The sequence below is a fragment of the Caretta caretta genome, chromosome 4 (genome assembly GCF_965140235.1).
Source record: "Caretta caretta isolate rCarCar2 chromosome 4, rCarCar1.hap1, whole genome shotgun sequence".
Lineage (NCBI taxonomy): Eukaryota > Metazoa > Chordata > Testudines > Cheloniidae > Caretta > Caretta caretta.
Genome location: NC_134209.1, coordinates 95,535,609 through 95,549,743, shown reverse-complemented (window position 1 = coordinate 95,549,743; position 14,135 = coordinate 95,535,609). Strand labels below are relative to the sequence as shown.

The following is a 14,135-nucleotide window of genomic DNA, read 5'->3' as shown; positions in this document are numbered from 1 at the left end:
ACAATATGTAGTGTACCTCATCCAGTGTATCAAATGCCTCAACAATTATGTGTCTGAAACCAGACAATCACTATGCTCTCAAATGAACTCACACAGAAAAATGATAAAAGACAAAAACATCATATCATCCATGGATGAATGCCTTTCACAAAGCGATCACTCCGTATTTGACCTCTCAGGCCTCACCTTCAAAGGACACCTTCACAACACTTTCAAAAGGCAAGCATGGGAACTTAAGTTCATCACTCTGCTAGATACTAAAAATGATGGACTCCCAGACTTGGGTTTCATGGCTCATTACAACAATTTTCAACACACCCTACTGCCTGTTAACTCTTAATTGGCCACTTCATTTAAATGGTCTCCTATATTATGTGTAGCGTGAACCCCTTCTGCTTAACATTCTGTCCCAAACTGTATTTAGTTCAGACACTCTGGTTACATTACCCAGCCCTGAAGAAGAGCTCTGTGAAACTCAAAAGCTTGTACCTGCCACCAATAGAAATTGGGCCACTAAAATATATTACCTCACCTGCTTTGTGTTTCTCTTATGCAGGGACTAAAACGGCTACAATACTGCAAACAAATCTCATTTTAAGGCAGACTGCTTCTTTTCCTCTAAATCTGGCTGTTACTACCACTTGTGGAAGCCCAACAAAAACATTACAGGTGGAGCTGCATAAATCTTGGTGTCTAAAAAAAAAAGTAATGTAAAATATATTGAGCAAATGATAAAAATATATAAAATAATGAATAGTAGCAAGAAGGTGCTTCTGTTCTTGTCTCTTAACACAAGGACAAGGAGAAATTCCATTAAATCAAAGGGCAGCAAACTCAAAAATGATGAAAGGAAATACTTTTTCATACACTGCATAATTAGATTGTGGAACTCCTTGCTACAGGATATTGCTAAGGCAAGAATTTAACAAGATTCACAGAGAGATGGGACACATATGGCTAATAAAGAATATCCACAGTTACAATGGTTAATGACAACAAAAAGATTGGGGGGAAACCCCTTATAACAGAGTTTAAACCAATTTCTAACTATTAGAGAGGCGGATGAGACCTTGGGGGCTGGGGGGCGGGCAGCTTAGCCTGTATCTGCCTTTTGTGGGGTTTCTTGAACTCTTCTCTGAAGTTCTGCTACAGGTCACTAGCGGAGGCAGGATCCTGGACTAGAAGGAGCAGGGATCCGCTCTCCTAATAGCAATCTTTATGTTCTGCTGATACAAACTGGGAGGCAACTTGGCGGCGGGGCGGGGGGAAAGGAGGGGGTTCCTTGGGGCTGGGGAGCAAGGGGCATTAGTGCCAGCAGGATCCTTTCGCACGGGGGAGGGGGCTTCCCTCAGCCCCCGCCCCAGCATGAAGCAGAGGCAGCGGGAGAAGGGCTTGGCCAGCAGGAGCAGTGAAATCGGGCAGCTGTCACCGCGCAGCCGAGGGGCCCCGGTTACTAGAGGGGAGGTCCCTGCGCCTGGGGCTGCCATTGGCCCGTGGGGTGCGGGCCGGGGGCTGGAGGCGGGGCAGGGCTGTGTCTGGGTTGGGGTGTGTGCACGTGTTGGAAGCCTGGGCGCCCGGGAATCCTCCTCCTGCTGCTGCTAGGGTCCGAGAGCCACCTCCGCGCAGCCCAGCGCTCGCCCGCGGCAGCCAGGCCCGCCTCCGGCCCCAGTAAGTGGGACTCGGCCCCGCCACGGGGCAGGCGAGGAGCAGTGGCGGGACAGCGGGCGTGCGCGCAGCCAGCTCCGCAGCGTCCACATGGCTGGGGGCGGGGAGCTTGGTGGGCAGCCCCTGGCCCGTGCCCGCGGGTGGCTGGGTCTCTCTCCCGCGCCGCGGGCCTGGGGTGACGTGCGGGGGAGGGAGAGGCGGGGGGCCGTGCTGCTGCTGCTGGCAGGGGGAGAGCCGGGACTCGGAGTTATTCTTGGGGCTTGACGCGGTTTGCTTGGGGAGCTGTGCTGAGTGGGAGGCCAAAAGCTCCTCTGTGTCCTTTTTAGTCTGCTCGGTATGAATGGGGTTGGTTGTGCTTCTCTACGTGGGTCGCAGCCTGCTGCTGAGTTTTCAGTTTATGTCGCTGCCAGGAGTGTCTGCTCTGATCTAAGAAGTGACGGTCGGAGCTGAGTCCTGCGCACACCACAGAAGAAACTGCACACCCGGCAGCTTCAGAACACGACCGAACACAAATAATAATGACTGTTTACTGGTTTCCATTGCATTCCTTGAAACTGATGTGTGTGAACAGCTAAGTTGCAGGCGGTATTTATGGGACTGGGGTTCACCTTTGTGCAAGCTGGTAACTTCACATTTAGAGTTAGATTCATGTACACAGTATGTGCCATTCAAGCAATGTTGGAAACTCGCATTGATTTCCGCACACAATCAAAATAAAATCTTCACACCTTTTTCTTCATGTGCAGCTAACAAGCTGCGAAGCCTCGCTCTCAGCAGAGAATGGGGACTGGGGTAAAGGACAAGCAAGGTGTCTTCTCTGAATATGTAAAGGAGGTTTAGGGGAGGGTAGGTTTCCTTTCCTTTGCCAGCGCTGCATGTTTAAATATAGAAATGTGTTTGTGACAGGGTGGATTGATTGATTAAGGAGAAGTAGGAAACCTTGATTGAAATAGTTGATTTTAATCTTGTTTTAAGATTTGCATATTTTAATTCCTCTCCAAAGAAAAGTTGATGCCCATTGTGTTGGTAACCATTAAAACACGGTGAAAAGAACGAGGATTACTTGTGGTACCTTAGATTTGCAACTAAATCTAGCCTTTACACTAAATTTGGTACTACTTTTTGGTAACCAGGAGGAAACATTATTTATACACATTTATTTAAACAATTACATAGCATAACATACATTTATTTAGAGTCTTAATTTTACACTTTTTTCTTATGTGAGATAATGGAGAATGATTCATTTCTGATTTACTAGATGATTATACTTTACTTGGGATTTATGTTATGCTCAATGTGGATGGAAACTGGAATTCAATTAAAAATGCACACAATAGTAGTTTTTGTTTTAGTAGTTAATAGTAGTTAAAGTGGTTTTTATTAGTTTAATCAATCTTAAATGTACTGGATATATAAGGGGATGGAAAGTAAGTTTATCAAAACATGTTTTGTATTTAAAACTAACTAATTTATTAAACAAAGAAATACTATCTGTAGTTAGTGAATTGGACTGTTTCTAGTGACCATGTCCTTCAGGATTTTAGAACTACAGTAGTAGATCTCCTCGTCTCACACCTCATTTTTATTCATAGATTGGAAGAGAAAAATAAGCTTTCCTGCTTTTTCAACTTCCGATCCGTGTTTTAACTTTGAATGAATTAGTCATTGAACTGAACTAATTGGATAAAGTGAAAGAATGAATATATTCTCTCTACACCTGCAGAAGAGGCTACTGCGGTTAAAGGCTGGTTTACCACTTCAACAAACTTTAGTTACAGGTGATTAACTACTGACTTTGAACAGTTGAATAGTTTGACTTTCTTTGAAACTTTACAGCAAATATATACTGTTTTTTTATTTAATTTTAATTAGTTTTAATAGATTAAAACAAATTTAGGCTATAATATGGTTTATCATAATAACAAATATATTGTAAAAAGAAAAATATATGTAATTTAAATAAAATATCAAATTTATTTTTTTAAATTACTATTTTTTTATTCACCTTGACTTGTGAAGAATTTGAGTTTTGTGTCACAATCCAATTTGTATCCCTGTTAGCAGCTGAAAAAAGCTGTTGAGTGAAATATTTTAACATATATATTTGCGTGACATTAAAAATACAAAACTAAATAACAGAAGACGATTAAATCGTCTATTTAAAAAAATACAGTATTCCAAATCTAAAGCTATTATGGTATCTGCTAAGGATCATATGGGTATGACTGATCTTGCTTTTAAATTAGGAGTGACATCTTGAAGTCAGTGGAATTTAACTGGTGTGAGAGGAGAACTTGGCTCTGTCTTTAAGATGTAATGGAGAATGATCATGAGAGTGAGCCCAGGCAGCTTACGTTGATTACCATGAAAACTGCCGGTGTTTGGTATCTTTCAGGATTGGGACTCATGATGCTTGTGTGTGGTGAAAGAAATTGAGGACAGTTTTGCTTGCAGTCCTTCTTATCCAGTGTCCCCATACAGACAAAACAAAATGAAATTTGACATTAAGGCTATGTCTACACTACGGTTTATGCTGCCATAATTTATGTTGCTCTTAAATAAATAAATCACCCCCTTGAACAACATAAGTTATGCCGGTGTAAGTGCTCGTGTACGCAGTGGTATGTCGACGGGAGAGCTTCTCCCACTGACATAGTTTCTGCTGCTCGTGGAGGTGAGGTTTTTTATGGCAACAGGATTGCTCTCTCCCATTGGCATAGAGCGTCTTCACCACACACACTGCAGTGGCATAGCTGTATCAGTAGAGCTGCGCCGCTGTAGCACTGTAGGTGCCGATATGACCCAAGCTTCAGGAAGACCCTACACAGATCCAGTGCTGTGCTTAGTCCTTGGATTCAACAGCGAGGAAGAGGTCAAAGTGTCTTTGATCTATCACACTGTTCAACAGTAAGCAATGATGTCATAAAAATGTATACACAGAAATGAAATTAGTATTTATTACATGTTTTCATTGACACCCACAGTGCCCCAAGTATTTTCCAAACAAAAAGAGGCATGTCTTTCCCCAAAAAATTTTACAAGCAAAGGCCAGTGCTGCAACTGGAGCCATCTGAGTGCACTCCTGTAGAAACCTGTACACTTATGGCATTCAATTGAAGTCATCCTGGATCTGACACACAGATAAGGGTAATAAAACTTACAAATTGACCATGATACTATAATTTCTGATTCACAATTATTTATTTGGTAGTGTTATGATATAAATTATCCCAAAATATTACAACCTGTATTTGTTTTGCTCTGAGGATATGACCAGTATTGTACCAGATACAGCAATAATGTAGCCTAATTTAGGGTGTGTTCGTAATATTGATTTAATATTGAATCAGGCTCCACAGAATGTACAAAGGACCCTCAGGGGTACTACAGGAAGCTCACACTGAGACAGATATAGTTATAAAGACTTTTTATTAAAATCAGTGAAATAGTAAGTAAATGGTAAAATAGAGTTACAAAGTTACAGTTGTATTACTGTTATTTAATAGATACATATGGTAATACAATATTATGTGCTGCAAAACCTTGGTTAATACTCACACCCTGTCTTGATAACCTGGTGTTGAAAGACGTAGGGCCTCGCCTTTGGCGGTTTCGGTTTTTTACCTCTTGCAGAGGAAACTAATGCAAGGAGCTGTTAAAGCTGCCTTAGGGTTTACTTATCTAACTTAACTTAAAAATTAAAACCTAATAAACAGAACTGGGAATAAAAGTTTAGGGAAACCAAGTTTAGCCTAGTCCCCTTGGAACTTAAAGTTTGAAAAGAAAATAAGTACGGCCTATTAATAGTTAAGAGCCATTGGTCACCTTTTCTGCCCAAATTTTATTCCTCCCCCACAGAAATGTTAGGGTACATTACCCCATAGGTTAATATGTATGTGCATATGGATGACAGGTATGTACACACATAAGTTTCTTGTGGTGTACTTGTTAAGTCTGTGGGTACAACTTTGAAAACCCCCCTATGTCATTCTTCATTGTCTATTGGTCTAGGTAAAGGACTTAGACATAGGCGTGGGTACTTTTTCTATTTGGGTAACAAGATGTAGGTCAACTTTACTTAAGATAGATATGCTAACTTTCTTTAGCTTAACATACAGATTTTTGGCCTGTAGGTCTTTTGCATTACAGCCAAACTTATTTTTAATATAAATCTATAAGCCTATTACAATACATCAAATACTTAAACTTATAAGAAAAGATATATCTGTGCAAGCAAACAGATTAATCATTAGGGCTACAATAAGCATAGTCCCTGCTTGGAGGTGTCTGCAGTCTAATAGAGACAGAGAAAACAGGCCTCACTCATTCTAGTATGGGGGAGGATGATTTTGTGGATTTTTTTAAATGGTTAAGAATGTAATACTCTGTGAAGCTCTATTGGCTTCCAAAACACTGGACAGATCATAGGTAAACTGTGTAATCCAGATTCCTTGCCTCAGCCAAAAAGTGTACCTGACAAGGCCCACTAAAGCCCTAGTCTCAACCCCTCCCTGATTTTCAAATTCTGTTTTAAATTGTAATCAGTTTTAAGGTGCTTCAAGTGCATTTAACTTACTTGTGCTCACATCCCGAGCCAGTCTGGGCATAATCCTGATAATTCTGCTAAATTCTCTGATTCAGCCAGATACTTAAGGACTCTGATGGATTTGGAGCTGCTCTGTAATAATTTATGACTACTGCATGTTGACCTGTTGATTTGGATATTTACTATATGACTATATTGTGCAAATTTAATAGGGGACTGTTGTGTATGTGGAGGGAATAAGCAGGAAAGGAAAGAAAAGCTTCACTTCTCTGCAAACACTTGAGGGTTGTTAAGAGATAATGCCAGGAAAGGAAAAGAGATCAGAGAGATCAAAAGAACTATTAGGGTTTTCTTTAAAGGGACTTTCTCTTAAGCGGGGAGAGTAGTTTGGCTGAGACACAGGCGTACACTGGGATGTCTGAAGAATTTAGGCCTGCCTAGGTTAACATCAGGTAATAGACTCCAAGTAAAATAGACATGCATATAGACTGTTTTAAAATCCTTTTTTTCTTTAAATTCTTTGTCCTACTGTTAAAATAAACAAGACTGGGTTTTAAGAAGGGTGTTTTGGCGCTGTATGCCACTGGTCAGAGACTCCTGAATGGAAGAACTGCAAGTACTTGAACTTAGTCAGACCTGTGAGGTAATCACATTTGATACACAGGGTATTGTAGTCCACGGCCTGGTCTAAAAGTGGGAGAATTGCAGAATTCCACCTGGATGTAGGTAAAGGCATGATGCCTGACAGTTGAGGCAATGCACTTATTGGGATTAGGATGGGGACAGAGGTGCAGCTAGTCCTGTAGCTTTGACAACGACACACATAATTGTAAGCATGTGAGTACCCCCATTTAAGTCAATGCAGCTATTCATGTGCTTAAAGTTACACATCTTTAAATATCTTGCTGAATTGGGTCCAAAGTGCATAGGAGGCAATTCCTTTCCCATAGTGTCTAGAGCCTTTTTTTCAGCCCCAACATGCCTTACAAGATGTGCAGGAGCCCTTGCTTTAACTGTGGGCCTAGGATCATGCAGCATAGCCTTCCTTAGCAAGAAAAATATCTACTGTATGTGCTCAGTAGGCAATCTTCAAATGATCATAACTCCATCAAATCAAAACCAACTTCCCCTGAAACAAAGCTATGTATTGTTCCGCAGTAAAACCTATTCCCAGGCCAAACTATATCTCTAATCTCCATGCTTTTTCAACTGTAAGACTGTACATGTAAAAAAATAAATGATTTGTATGATGGAATTAAAAAAAACCCAACCTCCTTTTGCACAAAAATGGCTCAATCACTCTCCCCTCTATCCCTGCCCCCTCCCCCCAATTTTCCAAAACCAAGTGAAACCTTTAGGCAAGGATGTTTTACGCCTAAAAGATGAAAGTTAAAGAAAGCTCTGAGTGACTATAAAGCATGGATTACAGGGCTCAATCCAGTGCCCACTGAAATTGGAGAAAAGGCTTTCACTGTCTTGACTGAAGGTTGGATTAAGCCCCGCATAAAAATAGTTTTATGCAGTCTAAACTATCGCAGGTTGCAGTCAGTTTCATTTGCAACTTGCTATATATAACATTAGTAAGTGGTAGCACAAACCTTGTAAGATCTTGTCTTGGGGCACTAATATAATGAAACATTCTATACAGATACTTGGGGGGCTTCTGTATTCATATCTTATTTTGAAAGCAATACACAATTGTAATTTTGAACCTCTTGGACACACTAGAAATACACAATTCTGAAATAACCAACCTGTCTGCTTTCAATTTTGCACAATTAGGAAACAAAGCTTTGTTTTTCCAAATGAAATGGTAAAACAATAGATGGAATTCTAACTCAGTTCCTGCAATAGCTATGAGGTTAAAAAGCCAAAGGATGAGAGTAATCTTGTAAAATATGGAATAAGAAATGCAGTGTCAAGGCTGAATTATTAATTGCACAAGTCAAGAAGTTATGAGTTAGATAATTTTGGGGTAACTTAATTCTCTGCGTATATGCATTGTGTATGGTTTTGGTAGCTAGCTCTCATTTTTTAAGTCAATACTGAACCAATGACCAATGTCTAACCATAGTATTGGGGGTCACTGAAAGAAGTGAGAAAATAAGAAACTGAAGAGAGGCAAGATCAGTAGTCTTGGAGGCACAACAGAGGTAGGGCCCTTAGATGGAAAAGCTAAAAACTTACTAAACTCTCTAGTGTGAGGGGAAAATCCTAAGGCTAAAAACGAAACCCCTGGAATTAGCCATTTATTGTTTTAGTTTAGAGTTCTTTACCAGATGATGCTTAAATAATGATTAAATGTGCATGGGTTTGATAGATTGGAAGAGGGGAAGCATTGTTACTGCATAAGTGGTCGTGCAGGGTTCTATTCCTTTCCCACCAATTAAAAAAAAAGGTCTAGCCTGAAGAGGAAGTGTTTATGTAACGCTGACAGACCCCGATCGGTGGTGGGCAGGATCACATCGGGGACCTCTGGAGCTTAGTGCATGACCCCAAAACCAACTGACTGTTAGCTAAGGCTGTAGAGCAGACTCATTTTATCACTCTCTCTTTAAGTGGTCTTGTTGCCACTAGATGGGACAGAACACCACACCCAGAAGGCGTGTGAGTTACATACTTTTCCTAGCTGAGGAAGTGCATCTCGAGCTTCAGAGTCTTCCCAGTTGAAATCCTGGACGAGCCCCCACTTGTAATGCCGACAGACCCCGGTCATCGGCAGGCCGGATTGAACCGGGGATCTCTGGAGCTTAGTGCATGAGCCTCTACCGCATGAGCTAAAAGCCAACTGCCTGTTAGCTAAGGCAGTAGAGCAGACTTATTTTATTTCTCTTTAAGTGGTCTCAGGAGGTGTGCGGGTTACATTTACATTTGCCTTTATCAAAAAAATTCTTGAATGAGGAAGGGAGAAAAGCCTGGGGTCAGTGAGATGATTCCCCTCAACTCCCAGTTGCACACCCCACTTTTCTGCCAGGGTAGGTAACTTCTCTTTCTGGAAACTGTTGAATGCTATAATATATAGCATTTACCATGTATTGTACTTTGTGCTTTTTAAGCACTGTACAGATTAACTCAGCAAAATATTCCTATAAAGGTAGATAGGTATTTTTCCCATATTACAAATAGGGAAACTCAGACACATGCTTAAGTGTCATGCTTCAAGTCATTGGTAGAGCCATGATTAGAAAGAATATAGAAAATCATGTTGCCTGAACAAAGGAGGAAGTTCCTTTGCTCACCGTTCCAAGCCCCTTCCAGCCAGTGCTTGGCGCAAAAGCTCTCTCTAAGCTTTTCTCTGAGCCACATTACCAGTGTGTCTGTGTCTGGTGCTTCCTTGCTGCCTTCTCTCTCAGCTTCTTTGGCTTTTTCTGCCTTTCTTTCCAAGACAAATTTTCACAGTGAAACCTTTGTGCCCACATGTGTCTTGCATGAGCCTTTGTTTTGGGCAGTGTCATATGCCTATTTGAGGTGGAGGCTACTATTGTTCCGCTATGGTATCAGGCACCATAAAGGAGCTTAAGTGTTTCTTACAACTATCTTAAATGAAAGGTGCTGGTTATGCCCAGCCCGTAACATGACTGAGACCTGTTTTCTCAAAATATAGCCAGGACAGTAGTATACTCATTTTTACTTTGGGGTGGGATGGAAGTGGAAAGGCAAGAACTGCTCTGCCAATGACTCTCCTCCCAAATGACCTATCTAGCCTCTAATACTAGTATGCCATTATTTAAAGCTAATATGCACAAAGGCCCAGTACTCAGGACATGAGAACGTTACGCAAGATATTTTAAATGTTTTATCTCATTTCTTCAAAACACACGGGCAAGGACAAGTTTCTACTAGATCTTTTATTACCAAGCAGGTGGGCTCTTTCATAAGTGTTCAAAAGGCTGTGTGTGCCCTGTGGCTAACAGCAGCAACAGGCCAAACAGGAAAAATAGAAGGAAACTGCCATGTACATTCATTCCCCCACTACCCTTTGTCACCTTGTCTCCCTTTCTTCTTTGACGTCACTCTTTTTCTAGACACCTTCTGCCTCCACACCTATTAGCTTGCTGCATTTCTGCTTCTGAGCAGAAGCATACTACCTGGCACCTCCAGTCCCTAGGGCAGGGAGTTTGAAGGATTCCATGGTGCATGTTGGTTTGAACACTGAGTGCTTCCAACTGAGCTGCTGTTTCTGAGATTGAACCAGGACAGGTAGGGTTAGATTCAGCTTTTAGATCTGATGCTCTAGGTCAGTGTTTCTCAACCTTGGGGGTCAGGTTTATGGGGGTTGCAAGTGCAGGGCCGGTGTTAGGGGGTGGCAACCAGGGCAATTGCCCAGGACCCCATGTCACAGGGGTCCCTGCAAAGCTAAGTTACATGCTTTAGCCCCACTGCCTGGGGCTGAAGCCCAAGTCCTGCTTCCTGGGGCTGAAGCTGAAGCCTGAGCCTCGCTGCCCAGGGTTGAAGCCCAAGCCCAAGTCCCACTGCCCAGGGCTGAAGCATGTAACTTAGCTTCATGGGGCCTCAGGCAATTGCCCTGCTTGCCACCTCCAAATGCCAGCCCTGAGTATTATTAATAATTTACTTAATGACATTTAAGATCGGGGGGAGGGGGCACACTTTTTTCAAGTCTTGGTGGGGTGGAAGAGATCACAATTTTTTTTTTAAGTCCAAAGGTGGTCGCCAGCACAAAAAGGTTGAGAAACACTGCTCTGTTACCAAATCACTTAGTCATAAGACTCTCCTGCCTCTGTCTTATCTATAGTGCTAAAGTCAGTCCCTGTACATTTCTGCATACTTGTCCTTATTCAAATAATGGTATCCTCTTTGTTCTTAAAATTTACCTTGTTGGATGCAAAACCAATGACTTGCCCACCCACAGAATTGTCTAGTTTTATTGATTATTGAAATTTGTGAGTATTGCAGCATATGCTATGGATATGTATAGTTGGAGTTCTGTGCTTACTGAACAAAGATAATATAGGGGTTGCATCAGCAAAATCAATGCCAAATGTCCCTCCTAGAATTTCAGAAATTCCCAGTTGGAGGGGGTGATAGCAGACTCTGCCCCAAATACTTTCTCTCATGTTTTATTGTCTTCCCAAAGGTGCAGATCCTTAGAGTTACAGTCCTTTTGCATTTGTGCTATCAGATTTCCTAAAGCGATGTGATTTAGGTAAAAATGGGGGGATTTTTTAAAACAAAACACAAATTCTTCCTGTACCTCTTCTTGAAAAAGATGGAGTTGACGTGATTTAATGAGCATAAACATACACACCAGTATTTTATTGTGAAAAACCAAGATGTGCACACAATCCTTGCAACATTACAGGAAATCTTGTTCTACTTCCTCACCACACCATCCATTTTTGCCCTTTGTTTGAGGTTATTGTTTGTTGCTTCATGTCTGTAGCTAGATTACAAACTCTCTGTCACCATAAGAGAGGGACCACTTTTATTTTATTTTTGCGCCGCAGCATGCACACTGTGGTTATGGAATAAAAATAGTTAGAATGGACTTTGGAAGGGATTATTTATTGCACTCTATTCAGCATCCTTAGACGGAGTAACTAATAAGGCAATGTTTAGCAAGATCTAGGACTTGGACATCATGTGGATTTCCAGTTAATCTCATGAGGATTAGGAATTAATTCCTCTGAATGTAGTATTTATCTGTAATTGATATATGAATTATTTCCCCCACTTTAACACTTTTAGACTACCATACAATTGAGGAGAATGCAGTTGTACAAAAGTTAGTTACTGTGGTTGCAGCATTTCATGGCAAGTCACTGTTGCAAGATGCAAACAAGTCTGTGGAGGCCTAAAAGTGATGGGTGTGTGTGTGTGTGTGTGTGACATGCATGCCTTTCACATCATGAAATACTAGCAAATGTACCAATGAGGAGCAGCAGAAGGTCCCTAAAAGTGCGGGGGCCAACAGTGCCTGAACCATAGTCCTTCCCTTTCTCCCTGAGACCGTGCCCTCACGCTGCCCCTTTCCCGGAGGCCCCACTCCCATGCCACCTCTTCCCCCCAAGACCCTGCCTCCCGCTCGCTCCTCTCCAGCCTCTCCCCCGCATCGCTCACCCTTACAGCCAGTAAAAAGTGAAGGGACCATGGCCCCCAGAGGCTCCCCTGTTCCAGCACCCCTGGTTCCAATATATTAGGTCAGTATGTCAGTTTGTTAAGTTGTATTTTGATTGTCATAAGTAGGAGGTGAGAAATAATTTAGTTTGTCATGGGACTTGTAGCAGAGCTGCCTACCTGGTCTGAGTCACTTAGTTGACATTATAATCCCTTGGGCCCAGATTCTCAAATGTAGTGCCAATCTTTAAAAAAGGGAAGAAGGAGGATCCTGGGAACTACAGGCCAGTCAGCCTCACTTCAGTCCCTGGAAAAATCATGGAGCAGGTCCTCAAAGAATCAATCCTGAAGCACTTGCATGAGAGGAAAGTGATCAGGAACAGCCAGCATGGATTCACCAAGGGAAGGTCATGCCTGACTAATCTAATCGCCTTCTATGATGAGATTACTGGTTCTGTGGATGAAGGGAAAGCAGTGGATGTATTGTTTCTTGACTTTAGCAAAGCTTTTGACACGGTCTCCCACAGTATTCTTGTCAGCAAGTTAAGGAAGTATGGGCTGGATGAATGCACTACAAGGTGGGTAGAAAGCTGGCTAGATTGTCGGGCTCAACGGGTAGTGATCAATGGCTCCATGTCTAGTTGGCAGCCGGTATCAAGTGGAGTGCCCCAAGGGTCGGTCCTGGGGCCGGTTTTGTTCAATATCTTCATAAATGATCTGGAGGATGGTGTGGATTGCACTCTCAGCAAATTTGCGGATGATACTAAACTGGGAGGAGTGGTAGATACGCTGGAGGGGAGGGATAGGATACAGAAGGACCTAGACAAATTGGAGGATTGGGCCAAAAGAAATCTGATGAGGTTCAATAAGGATAAGTGCAGGGTCCTGCACTTAGGACGGAAGAACCCAATGCACAGCTACAGACTAGGGACCGAATGGCTAGGCAGCAGTTCTGCGGAAAAGGACCTAGGGGTGACAGTGGACGAGAAGCTGGATATGAGTCAGCAGTGTGCCCTTGTTGCCAAGAAGGCCAATGGCATTTTGGGATGTATAAGTAGGGGCATAGCGAGCAGATCGAGGGACGTGATCGTTCCCCTCTATTCAACATTGGTGAGGCCTCATCTGGAGTAGTGTGTCCAGTTTTGGGCCCCACACTTCAAGAAGGATGTGGATAAATTGGAGAGAGTCCAGCGAAGGGCAACAAAAATGATTAGGGGTCTGGAACACATGAGTTATGAGGAGAGGCTGAGGGAGCTGGGATTGTTTAGCCTGCAGAAGAGAAGAATGAGGGGGGATTTGATAGCTGTTTTCAACTACCTGAAAGGGGGTTCCAAAGAGGATGGCTCTAGACTGTTCTCAATGGTATCAGATGACAGAACGAGGAGTAATGGTCTCAAGCTGCAGTGGGGGAGGTTTAGATTGGATATTAGGAAAAACTTTTTCACTATGAGGGTGGTGAAACACTGGAATGCGTTACCTAGGGAGGTGGTAGAATCTCCTTCCTTAGAGGTTTTTAAGGTCAGGCTTGACAAAGCCCTGGCTGGGATGATTTAACTGGGAATTGGTCCTGCTTTGAGCAGGGGGTTGGACTAGATGACCTTCTGGGGTCCCTTCCAACCCTTATATTCTATGATTCTATGATTCAAAGGTATTTAGGTTCCTGACTACCATTGAATTGAATGCAAGTTAGGAGCCTAAATATCTCTCAGGATTTTGGCCCTGCTCCCTTCCCAGCTGGATCTGATCATTGAACAGGGCTGGCTGACCGTAGCTGTTCCCCCCCACCTTCTTACAGGATTGCAGGTATCCTGTATCTTCATGTGCTTCTACAACAGTCTTAGAGTTC

At 42.5% G+C, this 14,135-nt stretch overlaps 1 protein-coding gene across 2 annotated transcripts in view; it reads left to right on the top strand.

Moving 5' to 3' along the window:
- The first annotated feature begins 1,545 nt into the window (after nucleotides 1-1,545).
- SLC7A2 (solute carrier family 7 member 2) overlaps nucleotides 1,546-14,135 on the top strand; it is a 116,560-nt gene continuing 103,970 nt past the window's right edge. For both annotated transcript variants that reach the window (XM_048848147.2, XM_048848146.2), the window contains exon 1: nucleotides 1,546-1,668. The gene's annotated coding sequence lies outside the window, so the exon portion shown is untranslated. The remainder of the gene's footprint in view (nucleotides 1,669-14,135) is intronic.